Genomic DNA, 25,126 nt, shown 5'->3' with positions numbered 1-25,126 from the left:
CTCCTCCTCCTCCTCCTCCTCCTCTTTTTCCTCCTCCTCCCCCTGCTCCTCGGCTTCGGGCTGCAGCGCACAGAGCCGGAGGCAGCGCCGCCCAGCCCCGCTCCCCCCGCCCGGCTGGGCTGGGGGCGCAGCCCGGACCCCGCCCGCCCCGCTCCCCGTCCCCGCCCGCCCCGGGGTACCTGCGGCCGCGCCTCCCCGCCCCGGGGGCTCCGCTCACTCCTGCGCCTCGGGGAACTGGGCCGGCCTGCGGGGGGAGGGGAAGGAGAGAGGGAAGGAGAGGGAGGGTGGCTGGTGCCAGCGGGAGGATGCGGACACCCGGAGCCACCGAGAGAGAGGTGAACGTGCTGATCGGCCGGGCCAGGGCTGTGACAGACGCCGTCCCCACCCACCCCCAGCGGCCCTAGCGCCCAAAACTTCGGAGGGGGGAGCTACGGGCATTTGGGGGCGCCGGGGGAGCTGGGGCGCCGGGTCTGCTTTGACAGGCGGGGGAGGGAGCAATGACATGTAGCAACTGCGGAAAGGGCGCCCCGGTGGCATCTCCTGCGGGGGAGGGAGGGCGGTGCAAATTAATCTGGGGCTGGAAGGAGACACCCCCCACTCAACACACACGCCCCCAACTCCAACCCAAGGACTCTGGCCCTGTTATTCTTGGGATTGTTAGAGGCTGGGGAGCCCCTCTCCCCTTCCCGCCCCACCTCCGCTCCAGATGCTCTCAGTTTGGAATGAGCTTTACTGAAGGGGCACCGTTGAGGGGGAAAGGCTGATCTGACTGGGCTTGGGGTGAACTGTGCAGCTGTGGGGCCCCTTTATGCCCCTAGCTCTCTTTCCAATCCGGGACCTGCAAGGAGGCCGGTTAAGAAGTCGAGGTTTGCTATGGTCTCTCTCACGTAAACTTGAAGCCCTGCACAAAATGAAGGGAATAAGGTGTTCTGTGACAACTGGGAAAAGGTCATTCTCCACTGTGCCCACATTACTTCCCTCTTCTTCCTGGCCCGCCTTTACTATTCCGAGAATCTCACTCAGGCACTGATTTTTCCCAGGTGCTCTCAGGAATGGGACTGCCTCCTGGGAGGGGAAAACATGAAAATCAAAAAGGGTTTTCTCTTTCCCCCCCCCCGCCCGCCCCAAACTATGTCTTTTACAGAAGTTTGGTCAAGTCTTGAGTAAACATCACCAGGATGGTTAGTGAAAAGGGGAGGGGGGGGGGAGTTAAGAAAGGTTATGTAGATGAAATGCCACCTGTTGATTGAAGACCAAAGTTGAAGCTAGTCTGTAACGGTGAATCTCCAGTTGATGTGGTGGTCTAGATGTGGACGAGATGGTGAGGAAAATGCAGCTGATCTGTAGTTGGCCTTTTTGCTAGGTTTTCATGTTCTCAAAAAGATAACAAATTCTGCTATCGAAGAAACTTGATTGTTTTATCAGTTCGTGACCAAATTGCCTTTATTAAGTATCTGTAGTATTATGGGGCTTCATAGAGTATAAGAAACTTAATCTTACCTCTCAAACCCTCAGAAGAGAGAGAGAATAATGTATAATGCAAGGCATTATCAAAGGCAGAATACATAGTATATACACTACCTTTTAAAGAGTCTTATTTTTTATTTTTAAAATGTTATTTCTTCCATACTACCAAGCAAGATGAGAAAGGTGTTACAAAGGAGGGGGGAAATTCTCAGAGTGAGAAGAGTGAGGGTGTGTAGAAAGAGGGAGGAGGTGGTGTAAGAGCTGTAATACTATACTCAATGTTGTCACAATTTCCATTATAAACCTACCCCCTTCCCTTTATAGGCAGTTTATTACTTGGTTACTGGTTTAAAAAAAAAACTCTTTAGATTGAAACTTGGTATTCAATGGCTGTCTGGAAAACAAAACATTGTGGAAAAGCTTAACAAGCTGCTTGACTACCTTTAAGTTACTGAAGTGATAAAAACAAATAGGTTTGATGCCCTCAGATATTTGCCCCCAACTCCTTTTATTTCATATCTCTAGTATTTTGCTTAAGGTGAACTGTTACAAGCTATTAATTCATAACTCCAGCTAGTTCATTTAGATATTTCAAAGGTAAAGGTATTTACAAGGTTATTGGGAGGTTTTTTTTTTATAGTGCAGGTGCTGGAATGTTTAATACTACAAGAGGTCACCAAAGCAAACTTATATACCCTGACTGAATTGTCAGCCTTAACATTATATTTCCTTCCTCCCTCTCTTCTGGATTTCTTGGATACAGTTTACTTTGTGAATTATTTCCCCCATCCCAGACTGAATTTTATTTGTCAATAAAAGTATCATAATTAAACACAAAATGATAAATCCTAATACCTGCAAATTTCAAGCTAAAGCACATTAAAGAAGCAACCAAAACCAAACCAAAAAAAAAAAAAAAACTAGCAAATCCAAGTTTAGGATGTTTTTATCCACTGAATTGCAGGAACCTAGGTGCATCTAACATTCATTATCACTAATGAGTTATCTGCACGGATTACTAGTGCCTCAAGAGCAAATAGACACCTTAGAGAGGATGGACTGTATTAGCCTAAATGTACCATTGCTCTTCATCTAGATATGAACATAGGATGATTCTTTTCACCTTGTGTTTCTTCTGTTTGTTACAATGTTCTTCCATCAGGGGAGTGGCAAGGAAAAAGAATGTTACTTTGTCACAAACAGGGTTAGTTGCCCTTTAAAAATGGCTTCACTGGCTCAGCAGATAAGAAAACAATCTAAGGGACATGCTGTATGCTGCTACTTTGGCTTATCAGCTGTATCTCAGCTCTTTTGCTGAGCTGAACAGCATAATTAGGAAGTTAACATATGAAACCTCAAAATAGCATGTGTTCATTTGAATAAAAAACTAAAATACGGTTCAAGACCTACAAGTTATGTGAAGTCCTCCCCTCACCCAAGATTGAGACCAGAAGCCCATTCTATTCTGAGCCTGCTCCCTTTGTATTCTTGATAGAAGGCCTATAGCTTGGGTTACTCAACCCACTTAATGGAAAATTTCTTTTTCTACTCTGATACCTCACTCTGGCATAAAAATGACCACTGGGTTTTTAAAGGCCAGTGTTGTGCAAGTTCTGGTATATCCTATCAACTTGAAAAGTCTTCTTTCTGGTTTTGGACTCAGGGATGATTTGTTATTCAAGAGACCAGCCCAGTTAAGTTCAAAGCCACTCATTAGCAGATTGGGGGCAGGATGATGACTTCTTTGGCCACAGTGACACTCAAAGACTATTTTAATCACACTGGAGTTGCTGTCGGTGGAACAAGTACTCACACCGACAAAATCAAGGGGCACTGAAGTAAGTTCTCATCTGACTCTAGGTGTTGTATTATATTGGTACCAGAGACTTGAATAGTAAACAGAATGCATTGAGGAAAATGAAATAGTGTCCTGAGGAAATGGTGATGATTTGATCTTTTCTGTTTAGATTTATTTGCTTTGGGGTATGTTAGGCAAATAACCATCTGATAAATATTGCAGCATTAACAAATCCACAAACAGTTTGCCATCTCCCTAAATAGAAAATCAGTCACTAGAGTGGCCACACTGTTGTTGTTTGCTTCGTTCTTGAAGAGGACCAAAATGATATCACAATGTTGGAGTCAGTGTACAATACGTTGGCTGCTGATCATACCAGTTCAAGCTCAGAAGGCTCTACCACAGGTTGGGCACAAATAGTCCATATGATCCTTATAAGAAGCCAAGGGGCCTGTCTTTAAATTGGTGTTTAATAGTACTCAGCACGGTGGCCATGGTAGAGAACACAATCATACTTGATTCAACTGGTTATTTAAAGGTATTTTGTCCAAATCTCCTGTCTAAGTTCCATGTTGAATTTAATCTCTTTAACCACAAGGCTATGTCTGTGACGAGTCAAAATGGTATGGTTAATTAATTCTGTCAGGTAGCAAAGTCACCAAAATGACTGGTCATTCTACTTAGTTCTGGGGGGGGGGGGTCATTCAAGGCTGTTATTTTATTGAAGTGACCAATCGATAATAATCATAGTGGCATTTACATATAGCACTTTCAGGTCTGCCAAGTCTGTTCTATATGCTATATCATTTGATATTTACGTCAGCTTTGACAGATAGGTGCTATTATTATCTCCATTTTACAGGTGAGGAAACTCAGAAAGGTTAAGTGACTTGCCCAGGGTCACACAAAAGTGTCTGAGATAATTTGAAGTCACGTGTCTCTGACTTCAAGTCTAGCACTCAATCTACTGTACCACCTAGCTGCTTTATCATGCAATCAATATGATTAATTTGTAACTCTCTCTAGATAAAGGATGTATTAGATCCTCACCCTTCCCCCATATCTAAAGAAAAATTCATTGGCAGCAGGTGGGAGAAAATACTTATGTTTAACAGAAAGGGATGGGAGGATGACATGAGTCTGAAAACTAGTTAGGAATCGTTATCGCTCTAGGAAAACTTTTTCTTTTCTTTTTTTTTTGAGGATTGCAGAAGTCTGTTTGGCATAGGACAACTCAATCAAAAGAACCTATGGGCAACTAGTATTTGGTAACAAATTAAACTGTCTCTGAGAAAACTTGAGCATCTACCTATTATATTGACAGTTCACTCTTATCCCTTATCTCATCCCTTAGTAAGAAGGGATAGGCTGCCTACTTACTGTTACTTCATCACTATTAAATTGTCTTCAACAAAATCCATCCCCCCCACACACATGCACACTGCCCTGCTTTGAGAGGTGGGGGATCCACAGATTCATAACATTAGAGATGACCTCAGAATTTGTTTTTAATGTGTTTGTTTTGGTGATTTTCTCTTTAAAAAAAAAACTTTGTTATAAGAGAGAGCTCTTTCAGATGGAGTTGGGGGGGAGAATGCAAAGAAAAATCTAGGTGATGTTAAAAACAAAATAAATAAAAATCTATTTTAAAAAATTATTTTCGTTATTTCTAACCTGATTTCCTCTTGTTTGGTACTCAGTGGAAATAGAAATGTGTGTGTATACATGTATATACATGCACAGTGTGTATATACACACCTAAAAACACTTCAAAGATCTGTGAACTGATCAAAGTTGATGTGCTCTCCACCAGTGAATATTCGTATCCCCTTCAATGTCTTAAACACTCTGAGTTAGTTACTGCAGTACTTCATTGGTTCTGTGATCTGATCCATGTGGATGCTCCTTCCACTATTGCATGTCCTTCTCAACATCTTGTCTTTTTTTGTTCTCTTATATATGCCCCAACAGTAGTTCTCATAGTGTGGTCCATAGACCCTTGCCCCCCTTCCCAAAACCCTTTCAGGAAGTCCGAAAAGGTCAATACAATTTTCATAATAATACTAAAATGTTATTTGCCTATTCAAAACAGCCCTCCCTTTTCCAACTACATATTTGTGTGAGGCCAGATTTTCTTCATATACTTCAACCAAAACAACATATCACAACAGATTGAATGCAGAAGCATATATGAGAATCCAGCTGTCTTCTATTAAGCCAGACATTAAAGAGTTTTGGGGAAAAAAATGTAAAATAATGCCATTTCTCACTAATTTTTTTGTTTTGGAAAATCTCTTTTTCATAAAAATATGTTATTTACATGCCAACACGTAATCAATTTATTATTGATGTTTTAAATGAATAAATATTTTAAAATTTTATCCATCTTAATATCTAATATGGTAAATATTGATAGGCATACCTCACGTAAACAAAAGCTGTAAGGAGGTCCTAAGACCAAAAAATTAGAGAACTATTATTCCACAAGGCTTCTGTTCACTCCACATGCTAAGGAACTTCTTCACTGGAAATTACTACCAAGTTGGAAAGGGAAGCCAGAAATGGCAGTGAAGGAAAAGCAAAAATTACTAAAGAGAAGGTTGATTACAAAATAAGCTATTAATAAGTGATAATTATTAGAAATCATATTTAGTAAAACAGAAGTTTGCATTTCTTTAAAAATTATTTAATCCTCTCACTTTAAAAAATTCCACAGGTACTAATGTATCAGGAGATGCATTATTACAATGCATCTGAAGCTCCTTGATCTAGATACATAGGCAGCCCTTTTTTTTTCTAGTTGTACAACTCATTGATATCTTTGATGCCATTTGGTCCACAAAAAATCATCACTGGTAATATGCTACAGTCATCTTATATGTCTCATGCATTGCCCTTTGAGTGAACTTGCTATTTTGATTCCTCAGAGACTATAATAGTCCATGATTGCTGCCAACTAGAATTAGTGAAAGAATATCAGTGTTAAAGGGATAGGTTTTTGTTTTTTGGTTTGCTTTTTTTTTAGGGAGAGAGGCAACATAAGATACAGAGGATTCATTGCTGGCACCACTTAGGATCTGTAGTGGATGGAAAGGCTTCCGTACTTGGATTTACTTCCCACCTCTGCTTCCTCTTGGACATGCAACCCTGGGCAAGTCAGAGTGCTGCAGAGCACTCCAAAACTCTAGATTGCAAAGTAAATGCTGACCTGCACTAGGAGAGGGAGTTTGTTATCAGGAGCTCCCAATACCAATGAAATAATAGGTCTGATTCTCCCCCCCCCCAAAAAAGAGAGACAGTCAGGGTCATTGAAAACTCTGCACCATTTCCCAAATGCAATCCAACCTACTCACTTCCTCCAGTTCTGATCTCTGCTCACTCCCAGATGACCAGCTCGATGGAATCCCTCTCCAGGTGCAAACTATACTCTGGACAATAGGCATTCTCCACTCATTTGGTTTGTGTTATATGGATAGTCAGGCTTTGTTAAGGGATTTGCTCATTCAATAAGCATTTATTAAGTGATTGCTATAGTAGTAGATAATATTTACTTAGGGCTTTAAGTGCTTTACCTGTTACCTCATTTGGTAGACACAATAACTCTGTGCTGTGGGTGCTATTATTATCGCCATTTTAGAGATGATGAAACTAAGGATAAAGAGGGTTAAGTGAATTGACCAGTGGAGAGGATGCTTTTGCATCTAAGTGCAAGACTTTACATTTATCCCTGTTGAATTTCATTTTTTTAGATTCAGCACAATGCTCGAGTTTGACAAGATCCTTTTGATCCTGCTTTTGTGTTGGATTCTTTATGTTACCTATTCCGCCCAGCTTGGTGTGATCTGAAAATTTGATGAGTACACCATCTATGCCTTTATTGAAGTCATTGATAAAAATTTTCAACAGTACAGAGCCAACAGATTCCTGATGTGCTCCAGTGGAAGGCTCCTGCCATACTGACACTGAACCATTCACAACTCCTCATTGAATCTGGCTGTCGAACCATTTCTGAATCCATATGACTAGGTTATTGTCTAATCATATTGATCCTATGTTTGGCATTCAGAGACATGCATAACGTATGTCTCACTCCCACCCCACCACTACTACCACCCCCAACTTTCCAGTCTTCTTACACCTTACACTCCCCTTCATACTCTTTGATCCAGTGATACTGGTCTCCTTGCTTGCTGTTCCTCAAAAAGACATTCCATCTCTAGACTTGGGACATTTTTACTGGCTATCCCCTGTAGCTAGAATTCTCCCCCCCTCTTCATCTCTACTTCTTGACTTCCCTGGCTTTCCTTCAAGTCCCAGATGAAATCCTACCTTCTGTGGGAATCCTTTCCCAGTCCCTCTTAATTCTACTGCCTTCCCTCAGTTGATTATCCTGTATATAGCTTATTTGTATGTTGTCTCCCTCATTATGTTGTGAGTTCCTTTGAAGGCAGGGGCTGTCTTTTGCCTCTTTGTATCTCTAGCACTTAGCATAGTGCCTGACATAAATGTTTATTGACTATTGACTGACTGACATATGCTCAGCTGCACCTTTTTTGGAAGTAACGATGACTGGATTTTTTTTTTAATTGATATCTTTTACTCTCATTTTTTAAAAGAATTGAATCCTCAATGTCCCCAAACCTTTTCACCTTCATTGAGCCTTCTTTAGGTATATTTGGTCAGGTTTAACTACTTTTTCCATTTTAATTTTCTCATTGTGCTAATGAGAGGTTTTAAAAGTCATAGGGTCATAAAGCTAGAAGGGGCATAAGGGAAGGGAATAAACATTTTTATAGTTCTTACCATGTACCAAGCACTGTTATAAGTACTTTAACAAATACCATCTCAACTGATCCTCACCACAACCTTGCAAAGTAGGTGCTGTTATTATCCCATTTTACAGATGAGGGATCTGAGGCTGGGAGGTTAAGTGACTTGCCCAGGGTCCCACAACTACTAAGTGGCTGAGGCTGGATTTGAATCTAGGTCTTGCTGACTCCAGTCCCATGGTTCTATCCATTGTACCACTCACCTGCCTAAGATATAAGAATCCATCTAGCCCTTCATTTTAAGGATGATGAAACTGAGGCTTAGAGTGGTTAAGTGATCTGTCCAAGGTCATACAGATAGTATGTAACAGAGGCAAGATTTAAACAGGTCCTTTGGTTCCATATCCAGTGATTTTTCTGTTTGATTGTATACTGTGCTCATCAATGGGTAGCTAGTATTCATTTGCAATTTTTAGATATCACTGTTGAGCTGTGTAAAATTTCAGCTAGTTTACAGGTTGTTGGGTATATGCTGTGTGTTGGGAGGCAGCATACTTTCTAGTTGGGGAGCTAACATGTAAATAATTTGGTACATATAAGATATATGCATAGTAAATGGAAGGCAGTTTTCGGGGAAAGCTAGAGACATCTTGGTAAAAATAATTATGTCTATATCTGTCTTTACTGTAAGTACTATAGCTGAATTTGCCCATGTCCTGAGTTCTAATTCTAGGAAATGTTGGGCTTTGGGACCTGGGGATATTATGTAAATCTGTCATCAACCTTAGCTCTAGTTCCCTCTTCGTTTACTTTTTTCTTTTTAAACACTAACCATAATAATACTGTGCTAAAAACCACTCTGGAGGAAAAAAATGGGGCTGAAAATGAGTGGGGATCAGTTTCTCCGAGCGAATAAAAGCTGCTATAATCTGGGAACTGTACATGCATCTAAGAATCTAGCTAGAGGCCTGCTGGGTTTTCACCTGAAAGGAGAGGAGAATGGAAGCTAGAGCCATCTGAACATCTCAACCTGGCATTGTTAGCTTCCAAGTAATTAACTCTCCCTTCATTATCAGTTGACTTTTTTTCTAGGTTCAAGTTTCCCTCTGCTGTTTCCTTTGGGCATATCAAGTTGTCAGTTCTTAAGTGGAGGGAGTTCTGCCCAGTGTCCAAACAAATCCTTTTCCGCAGTTTCTAAACTCTATTCCCTGATCTTGGCAAAATGATCAGACTGGAATTTGTTTATGAACAAGTGGGTGTTGCATCTGCTTCTTTCTCCAGACCTGACCACTAGCAGATCTTATGGCTGCCCTCTGTAGGCTACACCTGTCTCCCTTTGACAACGTGAATAATAACAGGAGAGGCTTTGAGCTCTGCAGGGTGAAGCCTGGATGGGGACAGGACAATGAAAGACTATGGTCATAATTGTTGACCTTGGTCAACTTCACTAAGATCTGGCCCTGTTGAGCACCACAGCCCACTTATTTACCTTTAGAGTCATTTAAGGAAAAGTCAAATCCTGACTAAAGGTGGGGAAGAGTTCGGGGTTGGATTTCGCTGACAGACTACGTGTCAGTTTATGTGTATATTGGGCTCATGGCCAGTCAGTTTTGAGTATAACTGAATTTGGCTCTACCAAGCTTGTTGATAGGGCAGTCAGGCAGCTGCTAAGTAAGTTTAAAAGCCACAGAAGTTGCCAGCCATGGGCCCAGCTCCACAGAAGATGAGTTTATAAAGAGGCAGACAAAATAAGCCATGTAATTGAAGCACATGCCCTCTGCCCTTTCCCCCTCCCAAAGCAGCCAGTGCATATTCATTCAGTATCAACACAGCCCTTGCTATAAAGGCAAGGAGGCAGGCTGAGCTGCCATTCATGGGTGACCACCGGAAGGAGTAAAGCAGTGCAGAACTGCCTGTCTTTATACCCCAGAGCAGCCCATCAGAAAGTCTGTTGTGGAGCTGAAAGTAGCACCCAGAAGGCCGGATCTCCTACTGGGCAGGAAACACAGCTGTTTGATGGTCAAACAGAAGGTGCTACATATCCTCCCCAAGGAAGTGACTGGAAAAAGTGATCCTAAACAAGATATTTTAGTGCTGAAAGGTACTCGAAGGTGATTGTCACAAACAGGACTTTGTATCTCAGACCATTCAAGGAGAGAGAGCAGCCCAGTGAGACCACCAGGTCTGGGCTCCAGAGAGCTCTCTACCTGGCAGTTGCAAAGCAGTCAGCCCACCAGGATACTAAGAAGAAATGCATCCTGGCCTACTGAAGCCTTTCATTTAGTTTTTACTAAAATTATTATTATTTTTAAATGTTCCAAATCTCTCAGCTGATCTCACTGCTGGACTCAGCCAACCCTCTTGCTGTTCTGTGTGCATTTCCCACACAGGCCCCAGTCCCTTGCCATCCTGATACATTACGCCTTTGTTATTCTGTATCCCACAGTGCCAGCTTAGTCAGTCAGTTGTCACAATCATGCTGATGCTGTAGGATACAAAATAACTAAGAAAAACATATCGAAAAGGTTGGGGGTGGGGAGGTGTAAGCAATTGGACTGGTGGGGGTGGGGGTGGGAAGGAGCAGGCCAATTTTTGTGCAAACAGTAGCACCAGCTGCATCTTGCAAGTCGCTAAATTAGCCAGGCTGTTGTTTTTCTTTTAATTTTTGTGTGAATTCGAGAATAGGTCATGGATGTCTTGGCAGACTGTGAATGAGGCCCTTTATGAAAGAATTCACCTTGCAGAAGGGCTGCTGTCAGGCACACAAAACTCTCCCAATGAATTAGGCTTTTACAGAAGGTCCCTTCTCATTTTTTCCCTCCCTGATGCCCTGGTTAATCATACCGGAGTTTTTTTTTTCTACCTCCTAGCCTGCTTCAGTCACTCAATGAATGAGTTTGCAGACTGTCCAGGACTTGAGACCATCATTTTTCCTACTTGTTTAAATGCCTGTTCTATTGAGAGCTGCCAACTCCCTTCTAGGGCAGTATGTGGGCTCCTCCTGTATCACCACCAGCAAGGTGTTGCTGTTGAATGTGGTGAGATGCAACTGGAAATTTACTTCACTTCCAAGAGAGATGACTGGCACCTCTGCATAGCTCTCAGGCTCCCTGGCAGGTATAAGCTGACACCAAGAATATGTCAGGATTCCCATAGGACCCTGCACTCATTCCAGTTGACAGACAAGAACCTCCAAAATACAGTACTACCATCTCCTCCTTTAAGAAGGGATTAAATCTCACAGAAAAGGGAATCCCATTAAAACAACCTTGGAGGTGGGGGGGGGGAAGTAGAAAGTCCTCAGCATAAGTGGTAGTGCTTTGCCCTTAGTTTCAGGGCACTGATAACTCCCTTTTCTCTAGTTCCCCTGAATCTGGGGATCCCCTATTCCTTTACAACCCAGGCATTATAATCAAACAGAAGAAAATGGTAATTCCAAATGACTTACTAAACATAGTGTAATGTGAATTGTTTTAAGAAAACCTTCAGGTCTTCCTTCCTGGTATCTTTCCCTTTTGAATGCAGTGCCCTTCCCCTATCAATATTTGCAGGGTGAAGGCCACATTTTGGGAATAGAAATTACACACCAAATTTCTATTTCTGCTTGTTTTTACATGTGAACAGAAAATCATCCCTTTAGTAAGACTCGGACATGAATTTACATGTTATTTTATATGAAGGGGGTAATTACTTTTAAAATATGAAAATAGCCCAAGATTTGCCACTGTTATAAAATCATCTTTATTTGAGGTCTGAACTTGTGATTTCATCTGTGCTTGGCACCCCCAGGGAGAAAACTCACTATTGTGCAGATTAGTAACCAAAGTCTGTTATTTTTGACATGTATAACCTTGGGCAAGTCATTTCACTCCTCTCCAATCCCTACTTCAAGCAGCTGCCAAAGTAACAGGCCAATAATACCCACGCCCCTCCTCTGTTCCTCAAGTTCTAGCCACTCCCCTTGCCTCTAAGAGTAAATACAAACTCCAACTTGGCATTTCAAAGGTTTCACAACCTGGTTCCACATGCCTTCCCAAGCTTATTCCTTGACGTATTTCTCTCCTTCATGAACTCTGTGTTCCAGACAGGCCTTCTTAGTTTCTTTCAAGTATTGCTTCATTCATTGTTTTTCTATTACCAGCACCTAGCATAGTGCTTGGCATATGGTAGGTGCTTAATAACTACTTGTTAACCTCTTCCTCTTGAAAAAAAGGCCTTTGTTATAATAAATGGGCCTCTGTGAGGGTCAATGAGGAGGCATAAAGGAGGTGATAAAAAAAGATCAATAAAATTTATTTTTAAAAACTTGATTGTTCATTGGTCGATTGCTGTTCCTCAAACATATCAGTCCATCTCCCACTCCCTTGCCTTTGTCCAGACTGTTCCCTTTGCCTGGCATGCCCTCCTCACCTCCGCCTCCTAGAATCCCTTGCTTTCTTCAGAGCTGGACCTAAGTGTGAGCTCACACCTCACCAATCCTCCTGCTATTACCTTCCTCCCAAAATTACATGTTCATTGCTTTGTTTATATTTTGCATCTACTTTTACAAGTTCATGTTGTTTCCTTAACAGAATGTAAACTTGGAAGCAAAAAGTGTCTCATTTTTTTCTTTGTATTCCCAGTGCCTGGCAAACAGAGGGCACTTACTGTTTACTGATCGAGAGGCTTGGATAACCAGTATGGTCTCTTCCAGCTCTAAGTCTGTGATCCTATGAACTGTCTTGAAAATTTATAGTGCTAGAGAGTTCCCTGAGGCACTGGGAGAAGACAAGTGACTTGACCAGAGTCACATAGCCATCAAGAGCAAAGGCAGACACATTATCCACTACAACACACTGCCTCTCAAAGCATTCCCTTGCCAGCTAGGAACAATAATATTCCAATTATGTCTGCCTAAGTGAATTAATGGTCCACATCTAACCATTGCACCAGGGGCACCTGTACCAGAAAGCATTCAGATTGTCTTTTCTGGGGAATATTATACTTCACTGAGTAAGCCACCACCATCCCTGGAAACTTGGGAAAATCTTTCCACTTGATGGTCCAAAAGGTTGACCATGATTCCATACTTCCATATGAACTGTCTATGATGTGCAAAAGGAAAGTTTTACTGAAAGCCTAGAAAACCAACACATGTAGTTCACAACAACTGCCATTAAAAAACCAACAAATGTAGTTCATGACAATTGAAATACAAAAAAATCCCACCGTGTGTATTTCCTGCATTCACTCACATTCCCCATGCTCATAATGGTATTCTTCAGGATGGGGACTCCCCCTTCGCCTTCCCCATACCCAGCAGAGTGGAATCCACTTCCTCCAAAGGAGTTCTTGCATTCTCCATTGACATCACTGTAGGGCTCACCCCAGCTGCTTAAATGGTGTCTTTTTAAAGCCACTCAAAGCTGTTCTTGAACTAGTGAGGAAAGGCCTAGCCAGTGGTTCTGAGGAGGTACAGACCCTAGCCAAGACCTTTGCCCCTTTCCCCAAGAGAATTTGAGTCCCATTTGTTTGAGGGGGGAATGACCTGGATACAGGCTCTGGAAACACACTCCTTGAATTTCCCCACTTGATCAAGTCTCTGGCATTCACCAGAGGCTATAATCCTCTCAGCTCGCCTTTCATTTTCATGAATGCCTAATCTCCCAATTCTCTGTTACCCTTAACCTAGCCCAGCCTGTCCCTTGACTACTTCCTACCCTTGATCCTACCTAGACCCCATTCTACCTCCCAGTCACCCCAACCTAATGGCCACTTCATCAAGATCCTCCCTAGACCCCTTCTCCCAGTCACCCCAAACTACTTGAACACTCCAAGATCCCTCCCACAGTCTTTCTGTATATAAGATCCATCTTGCTGCTATTAAGGGGCTCAGATTCAATCTGGCCCACTTGCATTAGCTATGCGAATGTTCTGATTCCTTAAGAGTCTGGCCAATAAGGCGATTTTTAATAAACCTTGTCTTTGGCTAAAAGAAGGCTTGGGTTGAATTCATTCAGGGAGAACCCTTGTGTTGCTATTTTGGGATCCCAGCACCCCTAAACCTCAACACTGGAACCAAGACAGAAAGGGGCAACTCTGTGCCTAGCACATAGTAGGTGCTTAATGAATGCTTGCTCATTGATTGACTAATGCTTTTAGCGAGAATGATAGGAAAGTTTAGAAGTTAATGGAAGATGTTATCAACAAAAGAAGTGGACAGGTCATGGAGGGTGAACCTCAGGACTACACTGGTACTTTTTTGTTTTACTTTATTTTATTTGGAGGCAGGACAGCTAGGTGTTGAAGTGGATAGAAGTGGAGTCAAGAAGACCTGAGTTCAAACCAATCTCAGATACTTACTAGCTGTGTGACACTGGGGAAGTCACATAACCCAATTGCCTCCAAATGGAATTTTTAAAACCATTAATAGCTTTCATTTTTACATCACTTACGTTTTTAAATCTCTCTCTTTCCTCTCCTCTACCCAATGAGTGATCCCTCAGAATAAAGAATAAAAAAAAAGAAAAATCAACAATTTAGCAAAACTAATCATGGATGGGATGACTGGGAGATAGAATAGGGTCTAGATAGGATCAAGGGTGAGAAGTAGCTGGGGGCCATTCAGAGGTAACAGACAGTGGAGGGCTGGGCTAGGTTAAGGGTAACAGAGTATTGGAAGATTGGGCATTGGTGATAGTGAAAGGCCAGTTGAGAGGATTATAGCCTCAGGCGAATTCGAGAGACTTGATCTCGAGGGGAAATTCAAGGAGAGTTGGGGAGGGGGGGAATGGGGCATGTTTCCAGAGCTTGTATACCATCAGTTACAGGTCTTTTCTACAGAATTTGTAACTCTAGCAATGAAAGAGGAGGAATTTTCCTTTATTGAGGCTAATCTAATTTGTCTACCAGTTTGTGAGTACAGTCTGCTCATACAGCCTCACCCAGGAGCCGAACAAAACAATGTCAGGCCTTGGGTGCTATGCCAGTTGGGGTAAGGAGGAGAAATCTCATCCTAACCCCCAATTTTCTCAGAATTCTGGGTAGGACAGTACTTCCATAAAGGAATATTTCGTATGGGTGCCTGTGAGAGATGGCCTAAAGTGCAGTTCCCTCAGGCCTTAGTTTCACTCTTCTAGAAAACCCTGAGTTAAGTTTTCCTTGCTCAAAATCGAGGTCAGCACAGGCAGTTCCTGGTTGCTCCTGCTTCCTGGTACATGCATACGTCTAGTTTCCAAATATGGGCATGTTTGCTTCTATTGGGTATTAGTTGCCCCGTTTAGATTGTGTGCCTTGCGCACTCAGCCAATGGGGGAAAGATGTGAGAGTGGGAGGGGGCACGCATTAGGGATATAAAACTTTGCTTCTCACAGACAGCGGGTGCACTCCCTGGCTGCCACTGTTTGAGTGATGAGGGCTGTGCCCTTTCTCTTGAGAAAGAATAAAGACCTTTTCTGATCTCTGATTCAGACTCCAAACTCTTGATTTCTGTGGTCATTGTCTCACACGGTGCTGAAGCTGAAAGGGCATTCTGATTACTCCCCCACTTACTGTCCTGTGGGTAGAATTATTCAGTTCAGCTGTACCAATTGGTCCAGGCTTCAGCAGTTTCTAAAGCGTGCATGCCTTAAGCACCTGTTCAGAATTCTCCTAAATCAGTTTAAGAAGTAGGTGGAAAAGATCAAAGCTCTAAACCAAGGGTAGGGAACCTGCACTACCTGAATAAGGATCAAGCAACGATGAGGATGATGAGGATGATCCGAGGAAGAAGAGGCAGCCTGCAGGGGTGGGAAACCTGGGGCCTCAAGGCTGCATGTCGCCCTCTAGGTCCTCAAATACAGTCCTTTGACTGAAACCAAACTTCACAGGATAAATCCCCTTAATAAAAGGATTTGTTCTGTAAAACTTTGGCAAAAGGCCACACCCAAGGACCTAGACAGCCATGTGTGGTGGCCTAAGAAGGGCAAGGAGTTTGTTGTGACTCCCAGCTGAAGGCTCCCGAGGCTAAGCCAGTGGAATCTCGAGAGCTTTTACCATCTTTAGAAGTCATTTTGTGCTCCTCCCTCATTTAACAGATGAAGAGCCTGAGCTCTTAAATGAAAGAGTCCAGATTCACACTGAGACCTTCAGAGTGCAGAGTCTGGCACTCTCCACTGCCATGTGGCCTCTGCTGACTTGGCAGGAGATGAACTGAAAGCCATGTTGCTCTCGTGAAGCACGTACCAAGGACAAGCTGCAGAAATGAGGCAGTGGCAAAGGTTGCAAAGAGCAAAAGCCAGGAAACCTAGGTTCAAATCCTGTCTTTGACATTTATAAGAAGTTAGGCAAGTCACTTAACCTCTGCAGGCCTAATTTTTCCACCTTTAATGTGGTGGGGTGGGGGGTTGGGACAGGCAGAGGGCTGGACCACATGGCTTCTGGGATCTCTTCTAGCTCTAAATTTATGGACAGTTTTTGGCAATTTACATAGGAACAAAGGATATATGTAGAAAGAACCTAGAAAACATTTCTAGGGACTATGAAGTCTGACTAAGGTGCTGAAGACAGGAGCACAGGTGATATTTTCCTCAAAGTGGAAAATCAGTGTTGTCCAAATGGAGCATAGACATGGTATCAGCAACAGTCATTTAAATCTTGCTTCTGATATTTATTAGTTAAGTGGCCAAGGGCAAGTCATTTAATCTCGATAAACCTTAGTTTCTTTCTCTGTAAAATGGGATAAGAATACGGAGTGTTTCCTGTGAGGATCAAATGGGATAATATATATAAAGTGCTTTGCAAACCATAACACCGTATATAAATGTCACCATTATTATTTACTAACAATAATTAGTGAGACCCTGGTCACTGAGACAGGCCACCCTGCTTCCTGGCCACTCCCAAACCATGTGACTGTGCCTGTATCCCCTCCCTCCTCTTCTCCCCTGCCTTTTTAGTGTTTGGTTTAATGAAGGTAACTCCCTAAGGGCAGAGACTTTCCTACTTGTTTATAGTCGCATTCCTAGTACTTAGCACAGTGCCTCGCACAGAATTAAACGCTCAATAAGTATTTTTTTTTCATTCATTCATTTATTCATGTATACATTCACTACTTTCACTTATTGAAGATAGGAACCTTGAAATGAAAAGAAGGATTTGGGAATTAAGCTTAGGTTAAAAAAAAAAATAGTATCTGAGAATATAGTTTGAATTTGGGGAAGAGGGCTTAAAACTGAGGAATGATGTGTAACAAAGGCAGGAAATAATAGATTCCTGAGCCATCTTCATGCTGCCATGCTGCTGTGTTGGAATCCTACCTTCAGTTGGACGTCAGCCTGGCACCCTGGGTCCTGATGAGTGAGTGTTTGCCATTTATACTGTGGAACCAAATCACTAAGCTCCCCAGTCATCTTCATAGGATGTTGTCAAGTGTGCCACCCTGCTTCCTACAGGAGCTCTGGGAATAGTCATCAAGTCAACAATACCAAAAAATGCTTCCTGGATACTACTACCCTGTATGGATTGTGTTCCGTTATTACAATGAGAGAAAAAGAATGGTCCCTGCTCCATGAGGGCAGGGACTATTTAATTTTTGCCTTGATATTTTCAGTGCCTAGTACAGTGTCTGGCATGGAGTAGACAAAAAATGCTTTGGAAAGGAAGGAAAGGCAGGAAGGAGGGAAAGACGGAAGAATATTCACAATTTAGGCTGATCAGAAATAGATGTAGACTATGTGATTGTATAGTTAGGTAGACTTGGAGTTGGTTGAAAGATTGGCTCCACAAAAATCATTAATGGCTCCGGGTCAGCTTGGAAGAGGGGTACTGGCGGAGAGTCTCAAAGGTCTGCCCTTGGCCTTATATTGTTCAACATTTTTATCAGTGACTTGGATGAAGGACATTTCTGCTTCTTCTGTAAACATATTTGGGATCATGGCACTTGAGTCCAAATCTGTGGGTCACATAACTAGCATGTTTTTCACAGGACAGAGAGCTAAGTGGGATAGCACTAACTGAGCCTCAGAGTCGAGATGCAGAGAAATTGTGACTGACTAGAACATTGGACCAAACTGAATGAGATGGAATCTCATGTAAATGCCAAAGGCCAAGTGTAGTATTTCTTCTTTGACCTGGAAAGTCTGGATTTCATTTATGATGGAATTTTCCATTTTGGGGTTTCTCTCAGGAGGTGACTGGTGTATTTTTTCTATTTTCACTTTATTCTCTGGTTTTAATAGTTCTAGGCAGTTTTCATTTAGGATTTTTAAAAGTATGATATCCACCTAATCTGAGGAGTTCGCGGTTCCAAGATTACCCTGCCTTGAAGTGATTTCTATGTCTCTTACTCATTTTCTTCTGTTTTTTTTTTCCTTAGTCTTTTTATTTATTTATTTATTTATTTTTAATATTTCTTGTTCTATCACAGTTTCTCTTTGGTTTCTGCTTGGCCCATTTTAATTTTCAGGTAGTTAAGTTCTTAGATAAAGTTTTCTACTATCTGTGCTAAGTTCTTAATCCTTGCCATTTTTTCTTCCCTAGTTCTTCCATTTGTATCTATTTCACTTCTTCTGGGTACTCTTCTATTCCTTGTGGCCATGACTATTTTTGACTCTAAGGCTCACCTTGGATGGATTTATTCTCTTCTGTGCAATTTACGCTTGAGCTTCTCTCAGTTCAGGTATTTACTTTTTCATTTTTTTCCCCATTTACTCATATCTCTAGTCTCAGTGTCTGAATTTGGGGGCTTGTCCTTGGGTCAAACTCTGCTCCCATGTTCCTGTTTGGTAGAGGTAGGTACTGAATTCAGTGGCTCAAAATAGGCCCCAGCTTCTGCAGAGGTTGTATGGCCTTGCCTCCTGCTCTGGTTCAGGCACAGGCTGCCTGGGTAATGGGTAGGGCAGCTGCCTATTTTCTGGGTTGAGCATGGGCTGCCTGGATTCTGGTCTGACCCATTTCCTAGTGTACCTGGAGATTAGGCCCTGGGTTATGCCTTGTGGTATTGGCACTATTTTATTGGTGCTGTTGCCCCATCTTTTGCTGTGGGATTGGGCAGCTTTGTATTTCATCTTCTAATTACTGTAGCTTATCTCCACAGGATTTTGGAGGTCTTTTTGTATAGTCCTGGAACAGATGACGTGTTTGTAGATGATTCTTTCCAGTTTTCTTTATCATTGTTTATTCTGGTGAATTTTTAGCCTTTATATGTTTGTGGGAGAATTGGGGCACCACCACATTCCCATCAGTGCTATATCAGTATAAAGAATTTATCTTTGAAGGCAACTTTGCACAAAGTTATCTTGAGGTATAGTTGTATTGAGTTTAAAAGGCTATCTTGTTACAAAATTACTGCAGTTAGAGGCAGAAGAATATGTATGTATGTGTGCAGTTCATTTCTATTGTAGTTCTGACCTTGCCATCACTTTTCAAGATTACCTTAGAATACATAAAACCCCATTGTTTCTAGAGGGAATCAGGAGACCTGTGTTCCAGTTCTGTGTGATCTTGGAAATTACTTCCATTTACCAGGGCAAGCTTCCTCTTCTCTTAAAATAAAGACAATGGACTAGATTGTCCCTAAGATCTCTTCCGCTCTGAGATGTTGTGACTCTCTTAATACATAAAGTAGCTCCTTTACTTATGAATGGTTCTCTTACATATTTAATGATTGTTCATTACTTAGAGCCATTTCTTACCTATTTCTCGTAATTCCCAACATTTGTGCAAGTTACCATCTGTTTGATTTCTCTTTCAAACCAAACTGGAAACTTGTCTGCTCTTCTTTGGCATGAAAGCTCTTGGACAGCAGGCACAGGGTACACATTTGACCTATTCTGTAGCATCTTCTTTGGCTCCCAAACTTGCCATTTAATGGACGAATATGAAGCCTCATGGTTTCCCTCTCTTCCCTCCCTTCCCACAAAGGTTGAGACAGCCCATATCTTGAGTTTCTTCTTTTTCGCCTTCAGTCAGTTTAAGTAACTTCTGATAGAAGTGCGGTCTCCAGGGTCTGGGCTGAGGGGACTTCATGCATCTCCAGGCAGCTCAACCATGTAGGTTAGTCACTGGAATGTGCTGCCGGGCCCTTGCTTCCTCTAGAGTTTTAGACACACATCTTCCTTTTCCAGTTTCTCCTAGCTCAGGCATTTTGGGTGAATAAGTCCAGGACCTGCCTGTGAACACGAAGCATGGGATTTTATGATTTACAAATCCTGTTCTTCAAACACAACAACAGGCATTAAAAAGGCCCAGTTAACAGCTTGAACCTATCTGAAAAAGGAAGCATGTATCATAGTTATATTATGCAACTAAATTGTTTCTAATCAGTTCAGGATCAGTATCTTATCCTGTAGAACACAAAGTATCTCTAAAACATTCAAGTCAAAATCTTTCATGTGACATGTACTTCATAATTATATCATTTATTCTTATTTGCAATTTCCATTATAAACAAGTATGCCGAGTGGTTCATAAGTCATCTGTTTTAGTTCCCATAAAACTGCTACTTGGCAGGTAAGTTGTTGGATTGGATGCAAATTCTCTCTCTAAATAAAGTGAAAACTTGTTAAGTTACTTTATTTAGATCAAGAAGGGTTTCTGATTCCAAAAACTACATTTTGGAAATGGGTTCAGACACTTTTTAGTTTTTCTGCCACCCACAGCTGTAGATTTTACAAGATGAAGTTTAGTAGACACACTTTCCTTCATGTGGAGAGCCACCTTGGAAAACAAGAATTCATGACTTCTGAAATGTTAGTAGCAGTTAGATTTTTAGGAAGTGATTATAATTCATGCTTGCAAAGGTAAAAACAGGGTTCCTTGTGGTGAGTGTCTTACCTGGGATTGGGGATCTCTGGCCCGGCAGCTTGCCGGAGCCTACTCTGATCACTTAAGTGTGCAGGCATGAGATAGCCATTGCCATTAGCAGTCCACTGCAAGGGATTCTATGGGGATTTTGGAAAGTGACTTGAGCATTTGTCTTGGGGGGTTGTTGGTGCACTCTAATAAATGAACTTGTACTGTCCTAAGTTTTAGAGCTCCTTTCAGTGATGCTGACCACCATTCCACCATATCTACTCTTGTAGATGCCCTCCTTTGAGTTTACCACTGGGGGTCCATCCAATGTGCTGGGGACTTTTTTCAGTGGAACATTTAGCTCGGACTCTCCACTCCCTTCTCTACATAACCAGCCCATCTTCTCTTGTCCTTCATTTCCTCTTTGAAATCTTTTATTCCTGTTCTTCCATAAAGTTCATTATGGCTTCTATATTACAGTCTGCTCATAACTACCGCATACTTCTCTATTGACCTCTTCATGATACTGATTTTTAATTTGGGGGAAATTGTTGTATTCCATTCTCACAGCTATTCATATCACCAGTAGAATACTGGTATTTTAAAAAATGAGCCTTTGTTTCTAGGAGAAATGTAGGGTCATTAGAGGAGCTTTGCAGTTTCCTGTAGGCAATCTAACCTTCTCTCTTGCTCCTGTTTAATCCTGGGCCCAAATCTTCAACCATTCATGTGCTGTAAGTTGCCCATCCAACTGCATGTCATCATCCAGGCAATAGACAGTCTTCATCCACTTTAGCCATCTTTTCTCTGTGGATTATCAGACTAAATTCTTTTGTGTGGATACAAATATTTTCCAGGAGGCTCTACCACATTCTGGAATTTGACACAACCAGCATAATGTCCTATATAAAACAAGAATATCTGGAGGACCTTGTCATTCATGGGGGATCCTCTTCAACTTGTATTTTGCACTGACTCTTCTGTCACAGTGGCAGATACCTTTGATGAGCATACATCCTATTGTTTTGCGTCTTGACTTGGTGTCAGCATTATAAGTAACTGAATGTTATTCTGTCATATCTTTCAAGGAATGTTGAATTATTTTGATGTATGGATGGGCAGTACTTTGTTGTGAAAGAGCATTTAAGGTGACATTTGGATCTTACCAAATCAAATGTTTTTTCATAATCAACAAACAAAAGCACTTGGTTCATACTTAGTTTAATTTGTCTTAAGACCTTATGGTACCCAAGTGGATCATTCAGCCTATCAGTTCATTAAATCATGGCTGAATTGGTTGCTATTCATTTGTACATGTTTGCCCAGGACTTTATCCTGAAACAAAAGAGAAATCAACAGGCAAATATGTGATTTTTAAAGAATCCTCAAATTCAAGAGCTACATAGAACCTGAGATATCTGGAGAGTCCAAACTTCTCATGTGACAGATGAAAATACTGATACCCCGGGATGTTAAGTGACCTGAGCTAGGATTAGAACCCAGATCTCCTGCTTCCTAGCCCACTGTTCTGTCCATTTTTTCCTCAAAAGTGGGGAATGAGTCACTGATGCTCCTAGATAAGCAGAAAGGAAATTATGTTTAAAATCCTATTCAGATTAACTTGTTGAAGGGTGGTATTGTGGAAAGACTCCTGGATTTGTTGTTGAAAACATGGTTTCAGGGGCAGCTAGGTGGCGCAGTAGATACAGCACTGGCCCTGAAGTCAGGAGGACCTGAGTTCAAATCCGGCCTCAGACCAAACACTGGATACTTAGTAGCTGTGTGACCCTGGGCAAGTCACTTAACCCCACTTGCCTTAAAAAACAAACAAAAAAAAAACAACAAAAAAAACCCCATGGATTCAAATCCCAACTTTGACACTTACTAGGTTGTGATTTTGGACAAGAAACCTCGACCTCAGGTTCCTCATCTATAAAATTAAGGGGTTAAAATAGATGGTCCATTCTAGCTCCAAAGGTCCATAAGGTCCATTCTAGCTCCAAATCCTATAGTTGAAGTCCACAGGTCTGAATCTTTAAAAAGTCCAGCAGTTTCATGATGACTACCCATTTTCCCCCTTTCCTTAGACAGGGCACCTACAGTGCAGGAAGAAGCAGCTAGATGGCTACAGGCATAGTTGGTTTATGTTTGCGGTATAGTTCTCTATTCCAGTGCACATATCCTCCTCTCCCATGCCCCATTCTGGAAGCAGGAAGCATGAACAAATCTATTCTGTCATTGTTCCTGCATAAAATGTGTTAATCTGACCCCCTGTAGCACCATTCGCCATCTCCATAACACTCTGGACCAAAATGTACTTCCCCCACCACGGCTATCCTCTGTATGCTGTCTCTCCCAGTAGAATGTCAACTCCATGAGAATGTTTTGTATTTATAACATCAGTGCTTAGCACAATGTTTGGCACATAGTAAACGCTTAATAAATCCTTTTGCATTCACGTATTCACTCTATTATATCAAGCTGTGTGTGTTTCAGCAAGAACATCTCTTCCATGGATCTAAGTCAACAGTGATCATGTTAAGTACAATTCCCTTTCTGCTTGGCTCAGACACAAGTGATTCCTTTCTTCCTCTGAATCAAACCCCAGATGTTAATATTCTATGGCAATATGACAGAGAAGAAAGAGTCTCAGAATCAAGGGACAGGTTTAGATCTTGGTTTTAATAATTGCCAGCTGTGTGACTTTGAATAAATCACTTCACCTTTTTGAATTTCAGTTTCCTCATCTGTAAAATAGGAATGATAATACTTGCCATAGTGCAAATGTAATAAGGGGTTTGGCCAGTGAGGGACCAGTCTTTATAATACGTATGAGTATTTTCTGCCTGCTTCTAATCCACCCACATGGAAACTTTGGGGAGCTGGATCCTAGCCATGAGTAACTCAAATGTTGGTAATAGGTGATGATGAAAAGTCTTGAACTGGCCATGAAGCCAAAGGAGCTAATGATTCAGGAGCCAATGAGCTGGAGCTGAGTGTGCTTACAAAGGTGTGACCTGCCCATCCCTCACCCTCTTTCCTTCCTGGACGTGAGTGAGGCAGAATTGCTTTGAGCTGCCGGCTGGGAGAGGGGCAGCTGGTGATGTTCTTCCACATAACTTCCAAGTGTCCATGAGCACATAGTGCCTTTATCTCTCTTTGTTCTTTCTCGTTCTCAGTGAGATGAGTGAATATTGAAAGAGGGAAGTGACCAAGAGATCACGTAAGTTCACGGGATCATAAGGTCCTAGCGACTGAGTCCACAGAAGCTAATAACAATAGAGATGGAAAGGGAACAACCAGCAACCATGAGATGAGTGTGCCCAGGTGAGCATTACATAATATGGCAAAAATAACAGTGTAGCCTGTTGTGGCTGAGTGGCCTGGCCAAGCAGGGGCTGAGTCTTGTGAGGAACCGGTACAGCAGATGAGTGACCTGCCTGACAGGGCCCACGCCCCACGAAAAGCTGAGCCGCCTGTGCCGAGGAGACACTGCGCCCTTACGGAGCCAGCCCAGCTGGGCAATAGAGCGGTTTGTCCATCACCAACACCGCTTCACAGGGGAATTCATGAGGACTCCACACAGGGAAAAGAGGACTTCTAGGGTCAGGAGTTGGAAGAAACCTCTTTGCTATATATGGTCTTAATGCGGGTGCTGTCTGCAGTTGTACTTTGTGTGCAGGGAGAGACCATGCCCCTGGTTGTGGGAGAGGAGAGATGTTTTATGCTAACTGCTCTTGCTTTTCCCTTTCCTAGAAGCTAATGGAGTTCAACTGGTTGACTGACTGATAATGGGGAATACACTAGTGGGGGCTTATGAGGGATAGTACTAGGAATTCCACAGACCCTCAGGGTTACCCGAGGACTCTGAGAATAATAATAATCATCAGTTGCCTTCTAGGGACCCCAACATGTGAATGGGATGGCAGAGTTGAGGGAGTGTACACAAAGGGGTTCTACACAAGTCCATGGCGATCTCATAGGATTCTTATGGGTAAACCACTTTGTAAACTTTAAAGCACTGTAGTAATATGGGAAATTATGTGGTTTTAGAACCCATGTTTCCATAATCTGAACATGATTTACCTCTCTAGCCTTATTTCCCACCAATCCTCCACACAGATCTTCTGCCCTAAACCAGATTCACCTATTGCCCCCAGGATATGCCGTCTGTTCCCATTTTGCAACTTGGGTCATGTTTCTTATCCCAACTGAAATGCTTCTTTTCTTAGTTATTCAAACCTATCCTCTAAGGCCCAGCTTGAGCCTCACCTTCCCACGAAAGCTTTCTTTTACTTAGCTGGGTGATTTCCTCTCCTCTTCTGAACTCATAATACTCATC

At 42.2% G+C, this 25,126-nt stretch overlaps 1 protein-coding gene and 1 long non-coding RNA gene across 3 annotated transcripts in view; one reads left to right on the top strand and one right to left on the bottom strand.

Annotated features, from left to right (window-relative positions):
• KAT6B (lysine acetyltransferase 6B) overlaps window positions 1-376 on the bottom strand; it is a 222,770-nt gene extending 222,394 nt beyond the window's left edge. The window contains exon 1 of the mRNA XM_027858756.1: window positions 180-376. The gene's annotated coding sequence lies outside the window, so the exon portion shown is untranslated. The remainder of the gene's footprint in view (window positions 1-179) is intronic.
• Window positions 1-25,126, top strand: part of LOC114040697 — a 76,813-nt gene that overhangs the window by 1,258 nt on the left and 50,429 nt on the right. The window contains exon 1 of one of the 2 annotated variants that reach the window (XR_003568820.1): window positions 23,973-24,111. The exons of the other annotated variant lie outside the window; for it this stretch is intronic. This is a non-coding gene — a long non-coding RNA (uncharacterized LOC114040697). Of the gene's footprint in view, window positions 1-23,972; window positions 24,112-25,126 lie in introns of those variants that run through there. 2 annotated transcript variants of the gene reach the window in all.

This window comes from Vombatus ursinus, unplaced genomic scaffold, assembly GCF_900497805.2.
Source record: "Vombatus ursinus unplaced genomic scaffold, bare-nosed wombat genome assembly UNPS02000749.1, whole genome shotgun sequence".
NCBI lineage: Eukaryota > Metazoa > Chordata > Mammalia > Diprotodontia > Vombatidae > Vombatus > Vombatus ursinus.
This window is presented reverse-complemented; position numbering and strand designations above follow the sequence as displayed.